Raw genomic sequence first — 11,985 nt, 5'->3', positions numbered from 1 at the left:
AGCCAGGATAACCAAGGAGTGGCTCTGTAAGAAGCATATCAAGGTTCTGGCATTGCCTAGCCAGTCTCCAGACCTAAACCCAATATAGAATCTTTGGAGGGAGCTCGAACTCCGTGTTTCTCCGCGACAAGCCAGAAACCTGACTGATCTAGAGAAGATCTGTGTGGAGGAGTGAGCCAAAATCCCTCCTGCAGTGTGTGCAAACCTGGTGAAAAACTACAGAAAACGTTTGACCTCTGTACTTCCAAACAAAGGCTACTGTACCAAATATTAACATTGATTTTCTCAGGTGTTCAAATACTTATTTCCAGCTGTATCATACAAATAAATAGGAAAAAAAATCATCCATTGATTTCTGGATTTTTTTTAGATTATGTCTCTCACAGTGGACATGCACCTACGATGACAATTTCAGACCCCTCTATGAATTCTAAATAATAAGACTTGCGTATCAATAATTTGTAATCTTTTGTGTTGTAATATCGTTTGGTTTAATAAAAAAGTTTGAACTAGGACTAGGACTTGCGTAGAGTGCTCCGATAGGAAAGGTCTAATTTTCCTAATGTTGTAGAGGATGGATCTACAGGACCGGGTGGTGCTGGCAACATAACTTGTGAGGTTAAGCCGATCGTCGATTACCACCCCCAGGTTTCTGGCTGTGCTGGACGGTGTAATAGTTGATGAGCCTAGTTGAATGGCAAGGTTGTGGTGAATGTTAGGGTTGGCTGGGATCACAAGCAGTTCCGTTTTTGCAAGGTTTAGCTGCAGGTGTTTAGCTCCTTCATCCAAAGCGAGATGTCACTCAGGCATGCCGCGATGCGAGCAGAGACCGTCAGATCATACGGTTGAAATTACAAGTAGAGTTGTGTGTCGTCGGCATAGAGGGATGTCATGTAAATGCCGAAGAGTAGCAGTCCAAGCACTGTGCCCTGTGGCACCCCCGTGTCCATCTGTTGGGACGCGGAGACCTCATCTCTCCATGATACTCTGAATGACCTACCCGAAAGGTAGGACTCAAACCATTGCAACGCCATTCCAGAGACACCCATAGCACTGAGAGAAGCCAGGAGGATGTGATGATTCACACTGTCAAAAGCAGCAGACAGATCCAGTAGGATGAGCACAGATGACATGGATGATGCTTTTGCCAGTCTCAGGGCTTGGATGACTGAAAGCAGTGCAGTCTCTGTGGAATGACCGGTCTTGAAACCAGAGCTAGAAAACAACTCGCTCCAGGGCTTTGGCAATGAAGGGAAGCAGGGAAACAGGCCTGTAGTTTTCTAGGTTTAGCGTTATTCATACTAAACCTCTCATACTTTCTTTCTTTCTTATTAAATTAGTCGTGGCCTAATGGTTAGAGAGTCAGACTCATGACCAGAAAGTTGCCAGTTGGATCCTCACGGCCGGCAGGTAATGACTGAGGTGCCTTTGAGCAAGGCACCTTACCCCTACTTGCTCCCCGGGCACTGCAGTGATAGCTCTCCACTGCTCCGGGTGTAAGCGTGTTCACTACTCTCTGGATGGGTTAAATGCAGAGGTCACATTTCAGGTATGGTTCACCATAACTGACAAATAGGTCACTTTCACTAATAGGGATAATGTACAGTCATCCGGTTATTGTTAAAAATAAAATCCTGATGACACAGTCTGAGTTTATTGTGCGATAAGAAGTTCCTGACTGTACTAGAATGTTTAATATCCTATTTGAATGACCTTAATGTTTGTCTTTGCTGTTTGTCTTTGCTGTCCTTGAATGAGACTTGTTTCACAGGAATGTGCCTATGGACTGTCCCCACAGAGATCTTCAATGGGCTAACAGCAAGAATAAATGCATTGTTGGGCCTTTTGGTTTTCGACTTAAGAGACCACCACAGAAAGGGGAGAAGTGTCTCTTGTAGACGTTTGACCAATTGAACAAGTGGCTGCCTTCCAGACCTTACAAGCCGCTTTAGCTTTGCGAGATAATTCTTGAAAGGGAATGCACTGCATGCATCAAGGCTGCCAAAAGCCATTGCCTCTTCTGATAGATGTACCATTGAATGAATGTTATACACCAGAAAGTGGTGTTCATACAGTTATAAAGTATTGCATTAGCTCTTTGCTGTATCTGTTGTGTTCCCTTGCCAATGTTGGAAAAAGTAGAAGACTCAAGGCAACACTAAATGCCATGAAATGGTCATAAAGTTGTCACTCAAAATGCCTGTATAAACACTAAACTGGCGCAGCTCTGTTGCCTTCCACCTATCAATGTCCTCTAGATTCCGAGGTTTTTGGCGTGTCTGAGTGACAGCAGTCTTTGCGTCACCTCATTTATTTGCCCCGCAGACAGTCTTACTTTTCTATCTCCTCTAACCCACTCTGTGATTAACTTCTTCATAACACCCAGGCAGACTTGGTGCGTGTAGTAAATTGGAAATTGTTGTATCAAATCCAACGGTAGCCTCAAAAAGGAAGACACTGGTGCAGTCTCATTCTCCTGACGTATGGCCATTTCAGCACGAAATGCTTCATTGGTGTGCAGAGTGAGATTACTCGCCCAGAGACCCATGTGCCTTTGTCACAACCAAAATACCCAGAATACTGCTTGATCTTCTTCACCATTGCTCTTGCTGGTGCATCACACACTAAGCATCTGATCATAATGTTTTTTCCATCCAGACCATTTTCCAGGAGCTCTTGGGTGTCATTTATGGCTTCCTCACCAAAACCCAGATCTTTTGGTTTGGTGGGACCAAGTGTCAGTGTGACAGGAAAAACCCTGATGGGGTTTAGGTGAAGGATGGGTGAACAGAGGATAGGCCAAAGATGTGTCCCCGCTGCTTTTAAAAATGGGTAGGCCATCAATATTAAATGATAGCTCTAGTGTAATCACTCTTTCAATCATCTCTGTTGGATAACATTTTAAATGCTCACTAAGGTTCTCTCTTAAATTAAAATGAACAAACTCCATTCCTGACTTTCGTGCTGATGCAACAGTCCTTGGAGTTTTCAGCAATGTCCTTGCTGTGCATGGGAGCTCTGGGTGTCCATGTCTTTTAAGTCCTCTCAAGAGATCATCTACATCATTATGTGTGATGGTGTGCTTTATTGCCCATTCTTGCAGAAATGTTGGGAGTGAAGTTGAGGCCGTTTCATTTTTACTCTCAGTTCCTCACTGAGCACATTGTTCACACTCTCATGTTCAGACCTGCAGGTCTCCCCACTGAAACTATCCAAACAACAGAACTTGAGATGTCATCATCAATGTCCATTCTTTCAGCATATACTTCTTGAGGTGCATTTTTCTCGTTTGGCTCTCAATGGAGGCGGTCGCATTTTTCCTACTCCCGTCCTCCCTTTTTTTCCCTGCTTGCTCTCCTGTTTCGTCTCATCTATTGATAGACTCTCTCTGCACTGCTCTGCAACTGAAAATTATGGATCTGATCAACTGGTCTCTCAACGCAATTGACACCATCTTCTCGACGAGGAGCTGACGGAACGTTCGCAGCTGGCTACACGATGGATGTTTGGGAGAGATGGCGGATCGTGTGTCTGGCAGCTCTTTCCGTGGAGGACATTGAAGATATCTACCTATTTGGAACCATAACAGGTCTTATGCTGATTGGATTTGCCCTGGCCTACCGAAGAATTAAGAAAACGGGAACAGCTGTCCAAAGTCTCTCAAGGCTGACCCTTTATGATGGAAGTAGTGGGAAGAGCTCTGAAACTGAGACTATTAACCGCAACATGGATTCTATCATGGAGAAGCTCACAACTTTGTGATTGTCATGTTGCCTGGGGGAGAGAGAGTGATTTCCCAGCCCCCCAGTGACTTCCCACAAGATGAGCCAATGCCCACTGAGCCGGCGGCTCCGACACCAAGCGCGTGGCTGGCGGGCTGCGTCGTCCACCGGAAGGTTCCTCCCAGTGCCCCAGAGCGAGTGGTTCGGCTAGACGGTAAGGCTACCGTCGCCACCCTAGACTCCGGCAGTTCCATCAACCTCGTCCGGGATGGCGTACTCTCTCCTGGTCCGTTCCGGAAAGGTCTACTTCCGATAACGTGTGTCCATGGGGACACCCGAGAGATCCCTAGCCGTCAAGTAGAGGTTGCCGCGGAGCCCGGGTCCTGGACCCTAGTTGTAGGGGTCGTCAACGACCTGCCCGTACCACTTCTCCTGGGCCGTGACTGGCCCGGGTTCGATCTGTTGTTGGCCCGGACAATGAAGCCCAACCAGCGGAGAAACAAACCCCCACGAAGACGTCGTATGCCCAAGCCACGGCCAGCCTTGATGGCCACCGAGAGCGAGCAAGGGGGTGAGTGTAGTCCTCGTTCCACTAACCTAGGCTTTGATCTTTTCCAGGAAGTCACAAAAGGAGGGTCGTTTGGGAGGGAACAACGCGAGGACGATCGCCTGCGCAATTGTTGGGGCCAGGTGCGCGTTGTGGACGAGGAAGTCCGACAACCAGGCCCTCACCCCCTTCCCCATTTCATTGTAAAACACGGGCTGCTGTACTGTGTCGCCCTAAGGCGGGGGGAGGAGAAAACCCTGCTGGTGGTACCGAAGACAAAAAACGGGGGTAATCATGGAGCTCGCACACGTCCACCAGATGGCCGGACACCTCGGGGCCGCCAATAGGGCACAACGGATACGGGACAGGTTCCACTGGCCAGGATTGGAAAGGGAGGTGAAACGCTTCTGCCAAGGCTGTCCTACTTGCCAGCTGACGTCCCCCCAGCCACCTCCCCCCAGCCCCTCGATCCCACTTCCAATCATCGAGGTACCCTTCTCGCGCATTGGCCTGGACCTGGTAGGGCCACTGCCGAAGTCTGCCCGCGGCAACGAACACATCCTTGTGATTGTCGATTACGCCACCCGGTATCCGGAAGCCGTCCCTCTCCGAAAGGCAACGTCTAAAGCGATCGCAAAGGAGATGTTCCTCTTGTTTAGCCGGGTGGGGATCCCTTCCGAGATCTTGACGGACCAAGGCACCCAGTTCATGGCCCGGCTGATGACCGACCTCTGCCACCTCCTTAAGGTGAAACAGCTCCGCACATCCGTGTATCACCCCCAGACCGATGGATTGGTAGAGAGGTTCAGCCAGACCCTGAAGAGGATGTTGCGGCGGGTCGTGGCAGAGGATGGGCGCAACTGGGACCTTATGCTCCCCTATGTCCTGTTTGGCGTGAGAGAGGTGCCCCAGGCGTCCACAGGGTTCACCCCGTTTGAACTCCTCTTTGGTCGTCAGCCCCGTGGTCTACTGGATGTGGCCCGGGACGCCTGGGAGCAACAACCTGCCCCACACCGGAGTGTGATTGAGCATGTCCAGCAGATGAGTGAACGCATCGAGCGAGTGATGCCGCTCGTGAAAGAACACCTGCACCCGCGCCCAGAAGCGGTTGTATGACCGGCCTACCCAACCTCGAGAACTCCAGCCAGGGGACCGGGTTTAAGTGCTGACCCCCACCGCTACGTCAAAGTTCCTCGCTTCCTGGAAGGGTCCATACACCGTCCTGGAAAAAGTGTGGCCAGTTACCTACCGGCTTCGTCAGCCGGGCAGACGGAACGTGGAGCAGTTATACCACGTAAATCTGCTAAAGAAGTGGGTAGCCCCGCCACAACAGATGGCCGCGTTCGCGGCGACTGAACCTCCTGTCGTTCACATGGGGGAACAGCTCTCTCCCGACCAGAAGGTGGTCCTAGAGGCCTTGGTCCGTCAATTCTCTGATGTCTTCCAGGAACGGCCCGGGCAGACTCGGATAATCCAGCACGAGGTACGGACGGAACCGGGAGTCATCGTCCAACAGCGGCCCTACCGGATCCCAGAGGCTCGTCGGCTGGCTATTGAGGAGGAAATTACCCGGATGAAAGAGCTGCAGGTGATTGAACCCTCACGTAGCCCCTGGTCCAGCCCTATCGTGATGGTGCCGAAACCAGATGGTTCCTTACGCTTTTGTAATGACTTTCGGACGCCTCAATGCAGTGTCCGCCTTTGACAGCTACCCCATGCCCTGAGTGGATGAACTCCTAGATCGGTTAGGTAAAGCGCGGTTTATATCAACCCTGGACCTCACCAAGGGCTACTGGCAGGTGCCCCTGTCTCCAGAACCTAAAGAGAAGACGGCCTTCAGTACGCCCTCGGGCCACTGGTAGTATAGAGTGCTGCCCTTTGGGTTACATGGGGCACCGGCCACCTTCCGGCGCATGATGGATATTCTATTACGGCCCCATCAAACCTATGCTGCTGCCTACCTAGATGACTTAGTGGTCCACTCGGGGTCCTGGGAGGAACATCTCTCGAGGCTTCGGAGGATCTTCCTCGACTTACGGAAGGCAGGGCTGACCGCAAACCAGAGGAAGTGCCACCTGGGTCTAGCCGAAGCCCACTACCTCGGATTCCGTGTTGGACGAGGGATCATTCAACCACAGTCCCAGAAGGTAGATGCAGTACAGAATGCTCCCCGACCGACCACCAAGACTCAGGTGCGTGCTTTCCTCGGGCTAGCGGGCTACTACCGGTGTTTCATCCCTGCTTTCTCCTCTTTAGCCAGCCCCCTGACCGACCTGACCAGGAAAGGGCAGCCAGATAAGGTAGACTGGAATGAAGAGGCACAAGCGGCTTTCCAGACCCTGAAGCAAGCCCTCTCCTCCGACCCTATTCTTCATGCCCCAGACTTCGGCTGCCCCTTCACCCTCCAGACGGATGCATCCGACACTGGGCTGGGAGCCGTCCTCTCTCAGGACAAGGATGGGAAGGAGCATCCGGTCATATACATCAGTCGAAAAGGAGGCCCTCGCCATAAAGTGGGCTGTCCTGGAGCTGCACTATTACCTCCTGGGCAGGAGCTTCTCCTTGGTCACAGACCACGCACCCCTGACATGGATGGCAAAAGCCAAGGACTCTAATGCCAGAGTGACCAGGTGGTTCCTCGCGCTCCAGGACTACCACTTCACAGTAACACATCGGGCGGGAGCCTCCCATGGCAATGCCGACGGTCTCTCCCGGATGTGGTCAGGTTGGGCATCACGGTCAGGGACACAAACCCCCCCCGGAGTCCCCTTATCCCGTACCAAGTGGACCGCCGTACCACACCGACGCTTAGGGGGGGGAGTGTGGCGAGCGGGCCAGTGGCCAATCAGCGTCGCCATGGCAACGGTGCAATCAAGCCGCCACACCTGCGGATCGTCAACACCTGGTCCCAATCAAGCTCACCCTTTATAACCAGAGGTGGAAGAGGAAAGGGTGAGCTTGTTCCTCCATTGAATCTGTTGATGTTTAATGTGTGGTTTTGTCCATGTTTCAGAGACCGGCGGCTGATGATCCCCAGGCACACTTCACGGAACACGGAACACGCAACACGCAACACTTCACAACTTTCACCTACGAGGCACGAGCACCCCACAACCCGGAAGTACGCCGAGGAGCTAATTCCCCACGACTCCTCTCACCTACAATTACTCACTGTGCCTCAATAAATCACCCTTCGGGGCTCAAAGTTGGAAGTTCTGTGTCCGTCTTGCTTTATGCCTGCCACAACTGCTCAACCTCAACTTCCATTTTCGGCCAATAGAACCGTTGTCTGGTAAATTCAATAGTCTTGTGCATGCTCAAATAGCCCGACTCATCATGCAGAGCTCTCAGAACATACTCAGAACATGGGCAGTACCAGCTGTTTTACTTGCTTTGTTCAACAGAACAGAAGTTGGATTATTGTGGCTGGTGAATGAGGGAGCGATAGTAGAGTCAGCATCTTGATTGGTGACCAGGTCTTTGTGACTGGTGCTGGGGAGACGAAACACTCTGGTATACCATCAGGTGTAGGGCCGCTGCTAGCCATTTTGGTGCCCTAAGCATAATTCCATTATGATGCCCCCCCCCACTTAAAGGTGCAAACTTTTCTTCAGTAAACAGAATAGCAAAACAAAAAACTATCAATGTTTAACAGTAAAATCTCAGATTGCAAGCTGCACCGAAATTAAAGTTACTCGCCCCGCTCGGCACGGGCTTCGAACCGACGTCGTGCCGAATGGGAGATGAGCGTTCTAACGAGGAGGCTAAAGCGTCTATGTTGGTTGGGTAGTGAGGTTTACACACTGCATAGCTCTTCACTAGCTGGTCACAGTAGCAGCACATCATGCACATTTCCCGAATTTAATTTGATTAAACATGGACTTACCAGCAAGTGATGCACGGGCATCATCTCGCAGTTTCTTCTTTTTTTTTCTCTGATCCTGACTCCTGCTGTCTTTTCGGGGCCATTTCCAAATAAGTTACCTAGGCTTCCGTCTGTCAAACTGCGTCAGGCGCACACGCGATCAACCGGCACTGGCGGGTGGTGGTGTGGATGGGGTGATATGGGATTGTTCGGCCGTTTTTTTTTACATAAACATGGCTAAAATATGCCTGCCTAATTATTTTTCTATAGCCTAATGAAATAATATTAGATAAAAATATTTTTTTCATCAGGCTATTTTTGGTGCCCCCTCAGCACTTGGTGCCCTACTTACAGTGTGTGATTCGCGTGGTGGGAGCGTCGGCGCTGATCAGGTGACACTCCAAGGGACTCAGCAATAGTGGTGGAATCTGTCGGAGTTTCAAGGAACACTTTCAGTCGGTACGCTTTGCCAGCCATCTTCTGTTGTTGGAAGAGGGTTGCGTGACAGGGCATCAGCGTCGATGTTGCTGCTACCAGGCCTGTACTGCAATGTGAAATGGTACGTGGCGAGTGCTGAGAGCCAGCGGTGACCTGTTGCATTGAGATTTGCAGTCGTCAGAATAAAAGTTGGAGGGTTGTTATCAGTTCTCACGGTAAAATGTGCTCCATATAATAGTCGTGTAACTTGTCTACCGCTGCCCACTTAAGTACCAAAAACTTGAGCTGGTGCACTGGATAGTTCTTTTCGGATGCACTCAGCTTGCAACTGGCGAAAGCCACAGGTCTCAAACCCTCGGGATACTCTTGGTTGAGTACAGCACCAAGCACATAAAAACTGGCATCAATGTGAAGTATGAAAGGCTTGGTGGGATCGGAAAATGCCAGCACCGGTGCGTTTGTGAGGCATTGAATGATCTTTTGAAATGCTTCTGAACATGACTGGTCCCACCAGTCACCAAAAAGCTCATTGACTTTATAGTAGGTCTTATCTGATGATCTGATGAAGAGGCAGGCTTTTGATTCTTTTGGGTGGGAGGATACCCTTTGCACAGCTCTGTAAGTGGTCGGACGATAATGGAGTAGTTCTTTATAAACCTGTGGTGGTAACCGCAGAACCCCAGGAATGACAGCAGAGAGGGAAGGTCGGTTGGCTGCTTCCACCGCATCACTGCCTCAACTTTGTCTGTGTCTGTGGCGATCCTGTTCTCAGAGACAATGTGCCCGACATAGGTGACTTTCGAGCCAGAGAACTGGCACTTGTCGAGGGACAAGTTGAGGCCAGCTTCTTCAAGACGAGCGATGATTTTGAGGAGTCTTTGCTCATGCTCTCCCAGAGTCTTACCGAAAACAATGAGGTCATCTAGATAGACGATGACATTAAGCATGTGCATGTCGTCGACTACCTTTTCCATATGCCGTTGAAAGGTCGCAGGGGCCCCAGTGATCCCCTGCGGCATTCGCTCAAATTGAAAGAACCCCAAAGGACAGAAAAGCGATTTTTTCTTTGACCTCCTCTGCCATAGGGATTTGATAATAGCCACTGCGCAAATCCAACACCGAAAACCACTTACTGCCGGACAAGCAATCCAGAGCGTCGGCGATACATTGTACAGTGTACTGATCTGGGTAGTCAACGCACATACGAAGTTGACCATTCTTTTTACGTGCAAGGACAATCGGTGAAGCATATAGACTTCTTGATTCTTGTAGTGTATGGATCATTTAGAGGAATACCATACCTCTGCTCCAGCCTCTGTTTAGTGAAGTAACGTAACTTATGGCCATGAGATAACGTAAAGTGTATTAATAATTGATGCATTCGCTGGACGAATGAATACCAATTTTGTTATACTGTACATTACTGTACATCAGAGACTGTAAAATATGTCTATTTAATAACGATTATTATACATATTGTACATTGAGCTAAACTAATTCCTTGACTGTACTGATGTTTAAATAACTCAGTTCATTAATTTGATCTAGACAGATCTGGTGGAGAATTTATTTGGTGAGCTAAGCTCGTCATTATTTTAACATGCAGCTAAAACCGCTACATCCCAGCCGCCAACAAACCTTGCAGGTGACGCCGAAGGTCTTACAAATCGGCAGGGGCAATACGTCGAGATCGCTCTCTGAATGGAGTGTTGTCATGCAGACGGATGAGATGAGCGACTTCAATAGAGAACACCTGAGTGTTTGGCCAGCTTTTGACTCAGCCTCTCTTTCAACTCTTTGCTGATGGGTGACTGACTGAAGTCAGATTTGACTTTAAGGTTTGGTGCATCTGTCACCATGTCAACGACGTGAAGGTGACTGATCACGGTGCCCATTGGAATGGCAGTTTGCTTTAGAGGCTCATAACGAATGAGCACCAGGTAGTTGTTTGGATCTAGCATCTTGGAAAACAACACAGTTGGCTGGACAAGTACACTTTGTGGAAGACCAGGTGAGTATCAATAATAAATATACTGTCTTCGATGTATTGGTGTCCTTTAACTTTGAAGATTTAACGTATTCCGTGCCAGGAGGAATGCTGAGAGGACCAGGCACAGACCACTTAACTTCAGCCACAGGCAAGTCTTTGTTGCCTTCTTTGGTCATCCCTGCATGAACGGCTAAGTGTCTTTTCTCTTGAACTTGGATTTTGACTGAGTTGACGTTCTCCAGGTTCACTTTCTTTGCTCTGGACTTGAGAGGCTGAACCCCCCTGACTTTCGTGCTGATTAGGATGGGTATAGTCTCGGAGCAACAGGGATCGGGGCACACCAGGGCCAAGACAGGAACAGACTTGACTTTGTTGGATTTAGACTTTTGTGGCAGCTCCAACTCAACCTGGATGTAACCTTTGTACGGGTAACTGCTCTCTGACTCACTTAGGCTCCAGATGGCTAAACCGGTCACAGAGTTTAACTGGATGTGTGACAGGTGTTTGACATACCAGCTGTCGAAGATGATGGTAACTTGAGATCCACTGTCCATCAGCGCTGTACAGGGCATGCCTTTGATCCTGAAAAGAGCAGTAGAGGGCGGTCCCACGAGTCCCTCAGGCAAACGGTTGCTCAGTACATTTGCCGCACTTCTCTTGACACTTGTACTTGTGGTCTTGGTTCTGGTTTCGTTATCAGAATGGCGTTTCAGTTTGGACTTTCTTTGAGCTTGCAGCAGTTTCTGAATAACTTTGGGATAGTTCTCGGGAGAGGCACATTTGTTGGCAAAATGTCCGTCTTCACCGCAGCAATAGCAGAAGAAATCACTTGGGGCTCTGGCTTCAGAAGGTCTTAGCTGCCAGGGTCTTGACTGAGTCTCTTGTGTGCAGTGCTCAGTAGCAGGACTGTACTTTGGCTTGACTGACATGACAGAGACTTGCTTTCAAAGCTTGACAACCTCTTTCTTTAAGGCCTGCACATTCTTGTCTTCTGCGTTCTCTGCCGCCGAAGTGTCTGAAAACAGTGTGCTCGTCGAAAGATGACCTGACATTGCATCGGAAGTAGAGAGTTCACTTACTTGTGCTCTGAGTTGCTGTATTTCGTTTTTCAAACCATTTAACACTGTGTCAGAGGTAACAGCAGCACTTTTGGTGGAGATGGCTTTAGGTAGATGGAGTCTACGACGTCATGCTTCATGCTCTTCCTCCAGGAGTATCTCATCTCAATCATTAGCTCGAGAAAAGTGGGAGGACTGTCTCTGCGGCCTCTCAACCCAAGATTTAGTATCATCATCTCAGACCTGATGGCTCCTTTAATGAGTTGGTCAAGACGTACTTTGTCTGTCGCCGATGACTGTAGTCCACCCTTTTTGACAACTTTATTTAGGACTCTCTCAAGGCGTCTCAGGAACTCAGAGAGTTT

The sequence above is a fragment of the Barbatula barbatula genome (genome assembly GCF_947034865.1).
Source record: "Barbatula barbatula genome assembly, chromosome: 11".
NCBI classification, from domain to species: Eukaryota; Metazoa; Chordata; class Actinopteri; order Cypriniformes; family Nemacheilidae; genus Barbatula; species Barbatula barbatula.
Note: the sequence above shows the minus strand (reverse complement) of the source record.